This window comes from Oncorhynchus gorbuscha, linkage group LG08, assembly GCF_021184085.1.
Source record: "Oncorhynchus gorbuscha isolate QuinsamMale2020 ecotype Even-year linkage group LG08, OgorEven_v1.0, whole genome shotgun sequence".
Lineage (NCBI taxonomy): Eukaryota > Metazoa > Chordata > Actinopteri > Salmoniformes > Salmonidae > Oncorhynchus > Oncorhynchus gorbuscha.
Window position 1 is genome coordinate 55,325,988 of NC_060180.1, and position 13,351 is coordinate 55,339,338.

The 13,351-nt window shown below is 35.8% G+C and overlaps 1 protein-coding gene across 4 annotated transcripts in view; it reads left to right on the forward strand.

The window, feature by feature from the left end:
- Positions 1-1,519: 1,519 nt before the first annotated feature.
- rnf220a (ring finger protein 220a) overlaps positions 1,520-13,351 on the forward strand; it is a 213,802-nt gene continuing 201,970 nt past the window's right edge. For all 4 annotated transcript variants that reach the window (XM_046359924.1, XM_046359925.1, XM_046359926.1 and 1 more), the window contains exon 1: positions 1,520-1,858. The gene's annotated coding sequence lies outside the window, so the exon portion shown is untranslated. The remainder of the gene's footprint in view (positions 1,859-13,351) is intronic.

Here is a 13,351-nt window from a genome sequence, read left to right on the forward strand (position 1 = left end):
CAACAACATAGCATGGCAGCAACACATGACAACACAGCATGGTAGCAACACAACATGACAACAACATGGTAGCAACACAACATGGTAGCAGCACAAAACATGGTACAAACATTATTGGGCAGACAACAGCACAAAGGGCAAGAAGGTAGAGACAACAAATAAGCACTGTAGGCTAGGCGCTATCACAAAATCCACACAGTGGTCACTGACTAGTTGAATATTCATTTCTATATTACCGAGTAGTTTAACTTAACTACAGTACTTCTGATCACAACACCTCAGCAACACAGAATACATGTGTTTTGGAGTGTTAGGAAATTTGGAGCAAGTCCTGTGAAAGATTTGCTATCAAAGGCCCTATAAGTCAATACACACCAGACCATTTATAAACATTAGTGGTTGAGCTGTGCCATTTGATTTTGAATTGAGAGAGACCTGGGACACAGGTAGGCCTCTTCCTCCTTCCCTCTAGTCACACTCAAATAGACATCATTAGCAACACAACTAAGTGATAATGTGTATGCATGCAGCCCATATGCAGGGGTACTACTGAATCCCCCTCCCACGTTTCCCACGTTAGGGAATTTACTGTCACAGATAGCCTTGGCACAATAGCTGTGAAATGAGACTAGTCTTCATGTAAATTAAATGTTCATTTGAGGTTCATTTTGACACTCAGATATAAAGTAATTCAACAAAATAAGAGTTCAATTCACCATCGAAATACACTTTAAACACTGTATTGTACATCTACTTTACAGCATAGTCTAATAAGAATCTTTTTATGTAAGGTATGTGATATTATTTACAGTAATATTTCCCTCCTATTTGATGGACTATACATGCAATTCAATATCTTTCCAGCAGGTGGACAATATCTGAACGGTCCATAGACTGGAAAAGGCAGGCAAAGACCAAATGCAAGTGTTTTCCTGTTTTTGACAACCCACAATAGATGATCCAAAAAGATCTCTATGAGCAACATAGTATGGGTTGCACACTTAGAAAAGTAATTATGGTCACTAAGAACAATTTAAAGTCTTGCTACAAAATACAAAATAAAAAGTATATATTTTGGTTTAAATGCTTTCTTAGAATGTGGGGGTATTTTGTGTCCTGTGCTGGACGGAGCAAACTAGTTGTTGCTTTTCATACATTTAAAACTGGCCCTGACAGTTTCAACACCTTTTCATTTGTATTTAACACAGTAGGCTAATTAATTGCTTTGCATAAGCAGCTTGTTTTGAGAGGTCACCACGTATGGAACTTTGTCATTTCACGGCTACTGTAACGCGTGCGCTGTGCGTAATCATATCTTTGATTGGAAATAATATGCATGTTTTATGTACATTTTGTTTAGAAGTGGACTTCATTTCCACTGGTCTCTTATGCAGCGAAGACAGAAGATAATTCATTCACTGTTCACAAAGCTCACTAAAACCCACCCTGGGGAAGACGGACGGAGAGAGGGGGCTGGGGAGCTGCGAATGGGGGAAAGTGGAAAGGAGAGAATGTCAGTCATTGAGCAAACCCAGCGCTGAGCGGCAGCACTGCACCTAAAACACTGTTTGCGAGCGACACATCTACCTTAGATTCAATCTCTGCTTTTTCCTCGTTATTCCTAGACTCCACGCATATTCCCTCTCTCAGCGATACATGCAACTGATACCACTCTGAACACAAGAGCTGGCACAGCCTGCCTCGCCACACAGCAACCTTGCAACGAGGTGTTAACTAGCCTACTTTCCTTTCCATGCGACTCCGTTATCTCCGGTGCTTTCGCCAGCCTGCAATTGAAAAGTTTCGGTTTTGAGGATAAACGAAATCTACGACCTTCAAAGGGATTGTTTATAACAACGTAAGTACTCCGAATGTTTAGACTGTGATTGCGTTGTGTTCTACTCTTTTACCTTTCGGGATTTTGTTGGCGTCCAACTTTTAACGCAACACGAATCTGGCTGTAGGCTATCCGACTATTTTAAGCGTGAACTCGTATTAATTGTTGTAGTACTTACTGATTGTGTGGTCGTCAACTCTGCCTCTTGAAATGTGAATCTTGTTTACAGTCATTGAGAATTGCATATCTTTCTTAAGACTAGCGTTTGGGATGTATTATTTATCATCAGCCCATGTGATACATGCGTTAGGCTACCCTACGTTTTCTTCAAAAATGCTTTGCATTCTAACTTCTGAACCCGTTGGTTTGAATCATTAGGAGCGTTTCCACACGTTTCAAAGTCAGGGTAACTGTTAAACTTTACCTCTTGCTTTGGTCCTGAGTTGTAATTTTTACCTCATGTTTTGAACGTTGTTTTTCATGCGGTCCTCTGCTCAGGTCGGGAAAGGTATCATCACTTGTGGAAAGGACAAATCACCTGACATATAATCTCCATATAGTCAACACCTATAGTTTTACTTTGAATCGAGGTAGGCCTATCAGTAGTTGAACATTCGGAGTAGTTGTGTCCGCTACCTTAGTCAAGGCCTACAGTGGGGAACATGTCCAAGATGTTACAACATTGTTCCATCTAATGCGCGTGAACTACTTTTAGTCATCCAACGAATACCGTGGAGAAATATGACTCGTCACAGATTAAAAGTCAACGTTTTGATGTCTTTGTACAAAACCCCAATTAAGCTTCCGTGTAATAAGGTGATTATAACCATACTTGCCTTTGACTATTTTAAAAACACCCATTATCTATCGTAGCCTTTAATGCTTATTAAACTAAACAAAGCCATGCTTTAAGTTAATGACCGAACAGTGGCCCTAACACTGTCTGCACAGCACCATACACAATGAACACATCTCTCACCATTGTTTTGCTAACCCTTTGCTATTTGTAAATGTATATTTTAACATAATCTAAGCCGTGGATTAAAATGATAGTGAAGTATATTAGTTAATAGATGAATTTAGCATTTTCTCTAAATTTGGTAACATAATGTCTTCTCTCTCTCTCTCTCTCTCTCTCTCTCTCTCTCTCTCTCTCTCTCTCTCTCTCTCTCTCTCTCTCTCTCTCTCTCTCTCTCTCTCTCTCTCTCTCTCTCTCTGTGTGTGTGTTAGAAAGAGAGAGAGAGAGCGAGAGAGAGAGAGAAAGAGAGAGAGAGCGTACATTAATATATTTAGAGAGAGAGAGAGCAGGTAGCCTACGTGTTGACTAAGGTTCCGTTAAGCATCAATTATGTTCACTTTAATCCTCGGAAAGAAAAAATCCTGAAATCGAAAACTAGCGGAGAAGTATTTTGAGAGGGAGCCGAGAGAAAGAATAGGGAAACACCTGTTTACTACAGACCACTACAATTTACATCCTGCCCCAAATGACTGGCTACAAACTGGAAGGTTTCCGCTTAACCGACGAGTTGTAAACGAGCTGCTCCAAAGCGTAAGGCGTTTAGGTTCATTCACAGTTGATGAATACACAAAATATGATCAAGTGCAGCTCGCTCAGCTCGCTCTCTAACGATAAGCGGTTGACGATGCGGCTTTTCTTCAAGAAATAATAGTTTTGGAAAGAAAGAAAACAACCTTTAACTTTCATGAGCAGTTTATAAAAATCAATCTAATTTGACTTAATAAAACGTTTTATAATTTTTCAATCATCTTATAATACAACGTTTTAGATATTATATAATAATTATAAAACTTTTCAAATAAAATGTAAGCTAAAAGGGAACAAGGTTAGCAAGGTGCCTTGTGTCTTTCAACAGTAGCCTAGCCTATATTTTTCATCCGTGATCCTTTTAATCTAAAATGTTTGCTTTCAAAATATAATAAATTGTCTGTGTATGTTGACATGCCAAATCATCTTTATAGCTGTTATAACGGAGGGATGCAATTGATCTTTTTTTTTTGTCAACTGGAAAGATTAGAGTCCTATGAGAGTCATATCCACCAGTCGACGCAGACAAACGTTTCCATAATTTTTTATGACATTATATTGGCCTAATTGATATAGTCTAAGTGTGTAGGCTATAATTGTCTATTTCGATTTTTGACAACTTTAACATTCTTATTTAACAAACATGACGTGAAAAAAAACGGTCAAATGATTATTGCCTAATTTATTCCTATAGGCTTACTCACCCGTTTTATTTCCCACTAAAACACACTTTCATCGCTTCGGTTGATTTATCAGCATAGTTTATCAGCATAGTCACACACTTTTTTCAAACTTCCTATTTTTCTATTAGCCTATGTTCAATTATGGACATCAAAAAGGAAGTGCTAGGCCTAACATGCTCTCTGACATGCATTTAATTTTTTCGCAGTAGGCCTATTTCTGCGTCTGATTATTTCTCTAATCATAGTAGGTTTTCAACAAGTAAAAAGTTAGGTTTTGGCATATGGTTTAGTATCTTAGGCTAATTGAAACATCATCATTTAGATGGTACGCCTGTTATGTGACGAACCTCTAAATATCAATTTGTGTGCTGTGCAGACGAATAAGGATATTTTGGTTATTCTAAAATCATTGAGTAGCAGGTGAAATAGACACCTGATCTTTTCACAGCGCAATAATTTGTAGAGAAGAATGAGGTTATGAAAAATATCTTTAACAAGTCCAGTTTTGAACCGATATTACACCTGTTGGGATTGTTATACTTATTTTTAGGCTATTTAGTCCTTGTTGCTAAAGGATAATATTATGTGAATTAATCAACTTCATGTACGCCTAGAATATAGATGAATTTTCCACTTAGCCTATTGAAATGATTGTCTACTCCGTCTCTGCTTTGCGTCTCTTCACTGTGGCCTGGGAAGAGTCAAGCAAAAAAATCAAAGTCGATGTCGGAAGAAAAGTAACACATTATTTATTTGTTAGCGTTTCGATTTTCCCCCCAGTCCTTCTTTTCTATCCCTTTCAGCAGCGATGTCAGCTGTTATTGCTTCCCATTGATCCTCTTGCAAAGTGAGAACTGAACTCAAATTAATGTCGAATCCAGAGCACGGATCAATAGCTAGAGTTATTTTAATCTGGATTTGAACGCTGTTTGGAATTAAAAAACCGGAGAGCAAGCAGGCGGAATGAAACACTGTTAGCAAATAGGAGAGCTTCTTCTTCTCTGTGTGGTTCGAGAGCTGAACTATTGCGAAGTAAAGGAGAAAGAATCGAAGATTTAGTCAAATTAGGCTACTCTTCATATTTGATCAATAGGGAATTATTAACGTCATGATATGCATTAAATATCGTAACTTGATATGCTACTGATCCTCCGTTTGGTCCAGACTTACACAAACCCAGATGACATAGATAGTAAATTAACTATGGATTACTCTATCGCGTCGTCTTGATGACCCTTGGTCTATTAAATCCTATCGATATATAGGCTAGGCTACTAATTCCTCGTTCTTTATCAAAAGCAGAATAGTCCCCCCCCCCCCACCACATCCCCTCCATCCCGTCCCTACTAAAGTTGATATTTAGTTTTGCTAATAAACACTTGACTGGATGCTAATTTGCCATGCAGATGGTGGCATGGTATGGTAATGGGAATCAGCGGAAAATAACAAGTGTTTGAACATATGGGTTTAGGATAAATATCTCGCTCATGCACTCACGGTTTCACTGTACGCGTCTTAGATTCGTTTTTGATATGCATTCATTATTTTGAATATTTGTAGGTTAGTCAATGCCTCGTGTGGAATGTTTAATCAAGGGAAGACATTTCCCCTTCATTCATATTACAATATTCTGACCACTTCACTTCCCCCGTCGTTTAGCTCATTCTGTTTCATAATGATTTTTTTGACAGTGCAAATATTACTTGAAATGCTGTTTCTAATAAGGTTGTCTGGTTTTCTTTGTTGTGCGCTCGGTCTGTACAACCATGATGAGAACATTGTAGTGGCTAATTCGTTTCATATTGCGATATTCAATCTGAATAATCACACAATTTATCGCTTTTATTATTTCCTGTGTGTATGCCTATATTGTTTTCAGTCATCCGTAATATTGGCATCGCATTGCGACTAGTCTTAGTTTAACAAATATTCCCTTCATTATTTGGGGGGTGATTTGACCAAAGTTTTGGTCAGTCTTGTGGATATAGCTATTTGCGTTTTATGTCTGTCAGGGACTTAACTTCAATATTCTTTTCTCTTTGTTATTGTATTTTGTTGCTTTCTGTCACGAGTGCTTTTTGAATTGAGTGTACAAATAAGAGTCTCCAATACTTAATAGCAACGACTGTGTAGCTCTGGAACTAGTTATATATGCAGGAAAATGTACTTGTATTGTTTTTTTCCAATGTACATATGTGTAGGATATTACTATTATGATGTTATAAAATAAAGCATTTTATTGACAAATAATTGCAAACTATATTGAATAATGTTCCATTTTGATTAATGTTGCTCGTTTCCATTTAGTAGAACATTGCTAGATATTTCCAATAGCCGTTTGCAACGGTTTGACTGAATTGTATAGCAGTGTTATATCGTGAGAGACATTGAGAACAGGAGACAGTTCGGAGTTAGGCTGTCTAATGTGATGAGGTTTGTACAATATAGTTATCAGATATTTTCTTTCTCAGATTTCACCATTTGTCAATGATCTGGATGTAAATTTCAGAGCTTGGAAATAAGTTAATTTTCACATCCTGCCCAGAAGGCATTATCAGTGCATTTGCTTCAATCGATTGTAGACAGATATCTTTGTGTACTTATTATCTTCCTACAGACATGGCTTGGGAGTGGAAAGGCACTTGTCCCGATATGGCTGACTGACACACACGCACGCACGCACGCACACACACACACACACACACACACACACACACACACACACACACACACACACACACACACACACACACACACACACACACACACACACACACACACACACACACACACACACACACACACACACACACACACATATTCATGAATTATGAAAGCGTCGTTACTTGTGTCTTGAAGTCTTCTAAACTTCAGTTTCATGGCACTGCTCCTGTAATGAGAAGCCTGCCGTGTTGGCTGAGTTATTGTGTTGTGTTTTATATGTTGAGCTGGCCAACAAGTTGTCATAAGAAGACTTTGGGGCAGATCATCACTGTGCCGCTCACTGTATGTTATTGAACATCCAGTGACTGGCCAGGTAGGCCAGTGGTGTCCTCATTCCTCAGTCCAGTCCAGGGCTCACTGTCCCCAGGCTCAGCCCAAGCCCTATGCTCTCTCTCTCTCTCTCTCTCTCTCTCTCTCTCTCTCTCTCTCTCTCTCTCTCTCTCTCTCTCTCTCTCTCTCTCTCTCTCTCTCTCTCTCTCTCTCTCTCTCTCTCTCTCTCTCTCTCTCTCTCCCCCCCTCCCTCCCTCTTCCCCCCCCCCCTCTCTTTTTCTCCCTCTCACTTTCTCTCTCTATTTACAAAGAGGTTGCACGGCTTCAGTGAGTGAGATGGTCAGGGGTGAGAGACAGAAAGAGAGTGGGGTTCTCTTTGTAGTCCACTGCTGGCTTTGGCGCCCTGGGAGCCAGACACGACACCTTGCAAATAATCTGGGTTTAACAAGGAATTAGTTGGTTCAGGTGGGTTGTGTGTGGCAAACAGTCCATCGGCCCCTGAAATGAATAGCCTAGACAGGTCAGGAAACATTAAAAAATGATTTTGTCTGAATCAATGTGTTTCGATGTCCTTTTAGCTTCACAAAGGCTTATTTAGAAAGTAAACCCCCTTCTCCTTTTGGCAGTTCGACCTGAATGTCACTTTGGGTTGGTCACACACCAAGCCAATGGTTCAAATATACACAAAAGGAAAGAGAGTGCTTGGATTTGTGGGTGAAAGAAATCTCGTAAAGATTTTGAAAAGACTGATTAGGCCTACACCACTCTGTGTCATACACTCCAATGGAATGTATTGGTTGTTAGTGAACTGCCATTCGAGCAGTGTGGCACAGCTTGTCCAATCCTTATTGATTTTGCAGCTGAATATGCCCAAGTGGCATTATTGTATCCTTCACTGAGCGCCGGCTCTGATATTAAATCTTACTTTCATATTTGTCAGCACTGCAGCATATTCGGTGGAGAAACAGCAGCTGCTGTTGGTACATTTTATTGAAATACTATCTATATAGATTTCATATTGGCGAGTGAGCAGGTGATTTTGATTCAGAAGGAACATTTGAGCTACGACAGTGTGTACACAGAGGCACACATCAATGACTCTATTTCAATAGTATTGACTGTCCTTCGGACATCAGCCACAACTGGCTGTCTAGAATACTGAGTGAGCTTTCCGCTGGGACGTGAACACACCCGGCCAGCCCATCCACCACACAGACAGTTGACTCTGCCTGTCGCGAACACACCCGGCCAGCCCATCCACCACACAGACAGTTGACTCTGCCTGTCGCGAACACACCCGGTCAGCCCATCCACCACACAGACAGTTGACTCTGCCTGTCGCAAACACACTTGGCCAGCCCATCCACCACACAGACAGTTGACTCTGCCTGTCGCAAACACACTTGGCCAGCCCATCCACCACACAGACAGTTGACTCTGCCTGTCGCAAACACACTTGGCCAGCCCATCCACCACACAGACAGTTGACTCTGACTGTCGCGAACAGACCCGGCCAGCCCATCCACCACACAGACAGTTGACTCTGCCTGTCGCGAACATACCCGGCCAGCCCATCCACCACACAGACAGTTGACTCTGACTGTCGCGAACAGACCCGGCCAGCCCATCCACCACACAGACAGTTGACTCTGCCTGTCTGTGTCACAACAGCAAATATTTGATGCCACACTCCCTGTTTCAAGCGGCTAAAATCTATTAGACTTTTACCTATATGATTGGGTTTTTACCATTTTAAGTGAAGTCTCGTATAAGAAATATCTTCGATAATGTCAAGAGGTTTTGTCCCCTTTAGACTGAGTGGTTTTTAGGTGCCTATAAAATGACACGGGATTGTTTTGGAAGTGAAACAGTGTAATTAGCTGCTCTAAAATGTGCCAACATCTTCTCCCTATGTGCAGAAGAATCACATGAAGATGAGGAGTGAATAAACACCTCTTATGTTTCATAGTAATGTTTCATAGTAATAGTAATGTTTAATAGTAATGTTTCATAGTAAAGTTGAATAGCAATAGTAATGTTTCATAGTGATGTTTCAAAGTAATATTTCATAGTAATGGTTCATAGTAATAGTAATGTTTCATAGTAATGTTTCACAGTAATAGTAATGTTTCATAGTAATGTTTCATAGTAATGTTTCATATTAATAGTAATGCTTCATAGTAATAGTAATGTTTCATAGTAATATTAATGTTTCATAGTGATGTTTCAAAGTATTGTTTCATAGTAATGTTTCTCAGTAATAGAAATGTTTCATAGTAATGTTTCATAGTAGTAGTAGTAATGTTTCATAGTAATAGTAATGTTTCATTTACATTTACATTACATTTAAGTCATTTAGCAGACGCTCTTATCCAGAGCGACTTACAAATTGGTGCATTCACCTTATGACATCCAGTGGAACAGTCACTTTACAATAGTGCATCTAAATCTTAAAGGGGAAGGGGGGTGAGAAGGATTACTTTATCCTATCCTAGGTATTCCTTAAAGAGGTGGGGTTTCAGGTGTCTCCGGAAGGTGGTGATTGACTCCGCTGTCCTAGCGTCGTGAGGGAGTTTGTTCCACCATTGGGGGGCCAGAGCAGCGAACAGTTTTGACTGGGCTGAGCGGGAACTGTACTTCCTCAGTGGTAGGGAGGCGAGCAGGCCAGAGGTGGATGAACGCAGTGCCCTTGTTTGGGTGTAGGGCCTGAACAGAGCCTGTAGTAATGTTTCATAGCAATGGTAATGTTTCATAGTAATAGTAATGTTTCATAGTAATGTTTCATAGTAATAGTAATGTCTCATAGTAATGTTTCACATTAATAGTAATGTTTCGTAGTAATGTTTCATAGCAATGGTAATGTTTCATAGTAATAGTAATGTTTCATAGTAATGTTTCACATTAATAGTAATGTTTCAAAGTAATGTTTCATAGTAATAGCAATGTTTCATAGTAATAGTAATGTTTCATAGTAATGTTTCATATTAATAGTAATGTTTCATAGTAATGTTTCATGGTAATAGTAATATTTCATAGTAATGTTTCATAGTAATAGTAATGTTTCATTGTAATGTTTCATAGTAATGGTAATGTTTCATAGTAATAATAACGTTTCATAGTAATGTTTCATAGTGATAGTAATGTTCCATAGTAATGTTTCGTAGTGATGTTTCAGAATAATATTATTATTTCATAGTAATGTTTCAGAATAATATTATTATTTCATAGTAATGTTTCATAGTAATGTTTCATAGTGATGTTTCATAGTAATATTAATGTTTCATTGTAATAGTAATGTTCCATAGTGATGTTTTATAGTAATGTTTCATAGTAATGTTTCATAGTAATAGTAATGGTTCATAGTAATGTTTCATAGTAATAGTAATGTTTCATAGTAATGTTTCATAGTCATAGTAATGTTTTACAGTCATGTTTCATAGCAATGTTTCATAGTAATAGTAATGTTTCATAGTAATGTTTCATAGTAACGGTAATGTATCATAGTAATGGTAATGTTTCATAGTAATATTTCATAGTAATGTTTCATAGTAATAGTAATGTTTCATAGTAATAGTAATGTTTCATAGTAATAGTAATGTTTCATTGTAATGTTTCATAGTAATAGTAGTGTTTATAGTAATGTTTCATAGTAATGGTAATGTTTCATAGTAATAGTAATGTTTCATAGTAATAGTAATGTTTCATAGTAATAGTAATGTTTCATAGTAATGTTTCATAGTAATAGTAATGTTTCATAGTAATAGTAATGTTTCACAGTAATGTTTCACATTAATAGTAATGTTTCATAGTAATGTTTCATAGTAATAGTAATGTTTCATAGTAATGTTTCATGGTAATAGTAATATTTCATAGTAATGTTTGATAGTAATAGTAATGTTTCATAGACATAGTAATGTTTCATAGACATGTTTCATAGTAATGTTTCATGGTAATGTTTCGTAGTAATAGTAATATTTCACAGTAATGTTTCACATTAATAGTAATGTTTCATAGTAATGTTTCATAGTAATAGTAATGTTTCATAGTCATAGTAATGTTTCATAGACATGTTTCATAGTAATGTTTCATAGTAATGTTTCGTAGTAATAGTAATGTTTCATAGTAATAGTAATATTTCTTAGTAATGTTTCATAGTAATGGTAATGTTTCATAGTAATAGTAGTGTTTTTATAGTAATGTTTCATAGTAATGGTAATGTTTCCTAGTAATGGTAATGTTTCATAGTAATAATAACATTTCATAGTAATGTTTCATAGTGATAGTAATGTTTCATAGTAATGTTTCGTAGTGATGTTTCAGAATAATATTAATATTTCATAGTAATGCTTCATAGTAATGTTTCATAGTGATGTTTCATAGTCATAGTAATGTTTCATAGTAATGTTTCATAGTAAGGTTTCATAGTAATAGTAATGTTTCATAGTAATGTTTCATAGTCATAGTAATGTTTCATAGTAATGTTTCATAGTCATAGTAATGTTTCATAGATAATAATAATAATATATGCCATTTAGCAGACGCTTTTATCCAAAGCGACTTACAGTCATGTGTGCATACATTCTAGACATGTTTCATAGTAATGTTTCATAGTAATAGTAATGTTTCATAGTAATAGTAATATTTCATAGTAATGTTTCATAGTAATAGTAATATTTCATGGTAATGTTTCATTGGAATAGTAATGTTTCATAGTAATAGTAATGTTTCATAGCAATGGTAATGTTTCATAGTAATAATAACATTTCATAGTAATGTTTCATAGTGATAGTAATGTTTCATAGTAATGCTTCGTAGTGATGTTTCAGAATAATATTAATATTTCATAGTAATATTTCATAGTAATGTTTCATAGTGATGTTTCATAGTCATAGTAATGTTTCATAGTAATGTTTCATAGTAAGGTTTCATAGTAATAGTAATGTTTCATAGTCATGTTTCATAGTAATGTTTCATAGTAAGGTTTCATAGTAATAGTAATGTTTCATGGAAATAGTAATGTTTCGTAGTAATAGTAATGTTTCATAGTAATAGTAATGTTTCATAGTAATAGTAATATTTCATAGTAATGTTTCATAGTAATAGTAATGTTTCATAGCAATAGTAATGTTTCATAGTAATAGTAATATTTCATAGTAATAGTAAATGGTTCATAGTAATAGTAATGTTTCATATTAATGTTTCATTGTAATGTTCCAGAGTAATAGTAATGTGTCATAGTAATGTTTCACAGTAATAGTAATGTTTCATAGTCATAGTAATGTTTCATAGTAATGTTTCATAGTAATAGTAATGTTTCATGTTAATAGTAATGTTTCATAGTAATGTTTCATAGTAATGTGTCATAGTCATAGTAATGTTTCATAGTAATGTTTCATAGCAATGGTAATGTTTCATAGCAATAGTAATGTTTCATAGTAATGTTTCACATTAATAGTAATGTTTCAAAGTAATGTTTCATAGTAATAGTAATGTTTCATAGTAATAGTAATGTTTCATGGTAATAGTAATGTTTCATTGTAATTTTTCATAGCAATGTTTCATAGTAATGTTTCATAGTAATAGTAATATTTCATTGTAATGTTTCATAGTAATAGTAATGTTTCATGGTAATGTTTCATTGGAATAGTAATGTTTCATAGTAATAGTAATGTTTCATAGTAATGTTTCACAGTAATAGTAATGTTTTATAGTAATGTTTCATAGTAATAGTAATGTTTCATAGCAATGGTAATGTTTCATAGTAATAGTAATGTTTCATAGTAATGTTTCATAGTAATAGTAATGTTTCATAGTAATGTTTCATAGTAATAGTAATGTCTGATAGTAATGTTTCACAGTAATAGTAATGTTCCATAGTAATGTTTCATATGCATATGAATGTTTTACGGTAATGTTTCAGAGTAATACTAATGTTTCATAGTAATGTTTCAGAGTAATAGTAATGTTTCATAGTAATGTTTCATAGTAGTGTTTCATAGTAATGGTAATGTTTCATAGTAATGTTTCATAGTAATGCTTCATAGTAATGTTTCATAGCAATAGTAATGTTTCATTGTAATGTTCCATAGTAATAGTACTGTTTCATAGTAATAGTAATGTTTCATAGTAATGTTTCATGGTAATGTTTCTTAGTAATGTTTCATAGTAATAGTAATGTTTCATAGTAATGTTTCATAGTAATAGTAATGTTTCATAGTAGTGTTTCATAGTAATAGTAATGTTTCATCGTAATGTTTCACAGTAATAGTAATGTTTCATAGTAATGTTTCA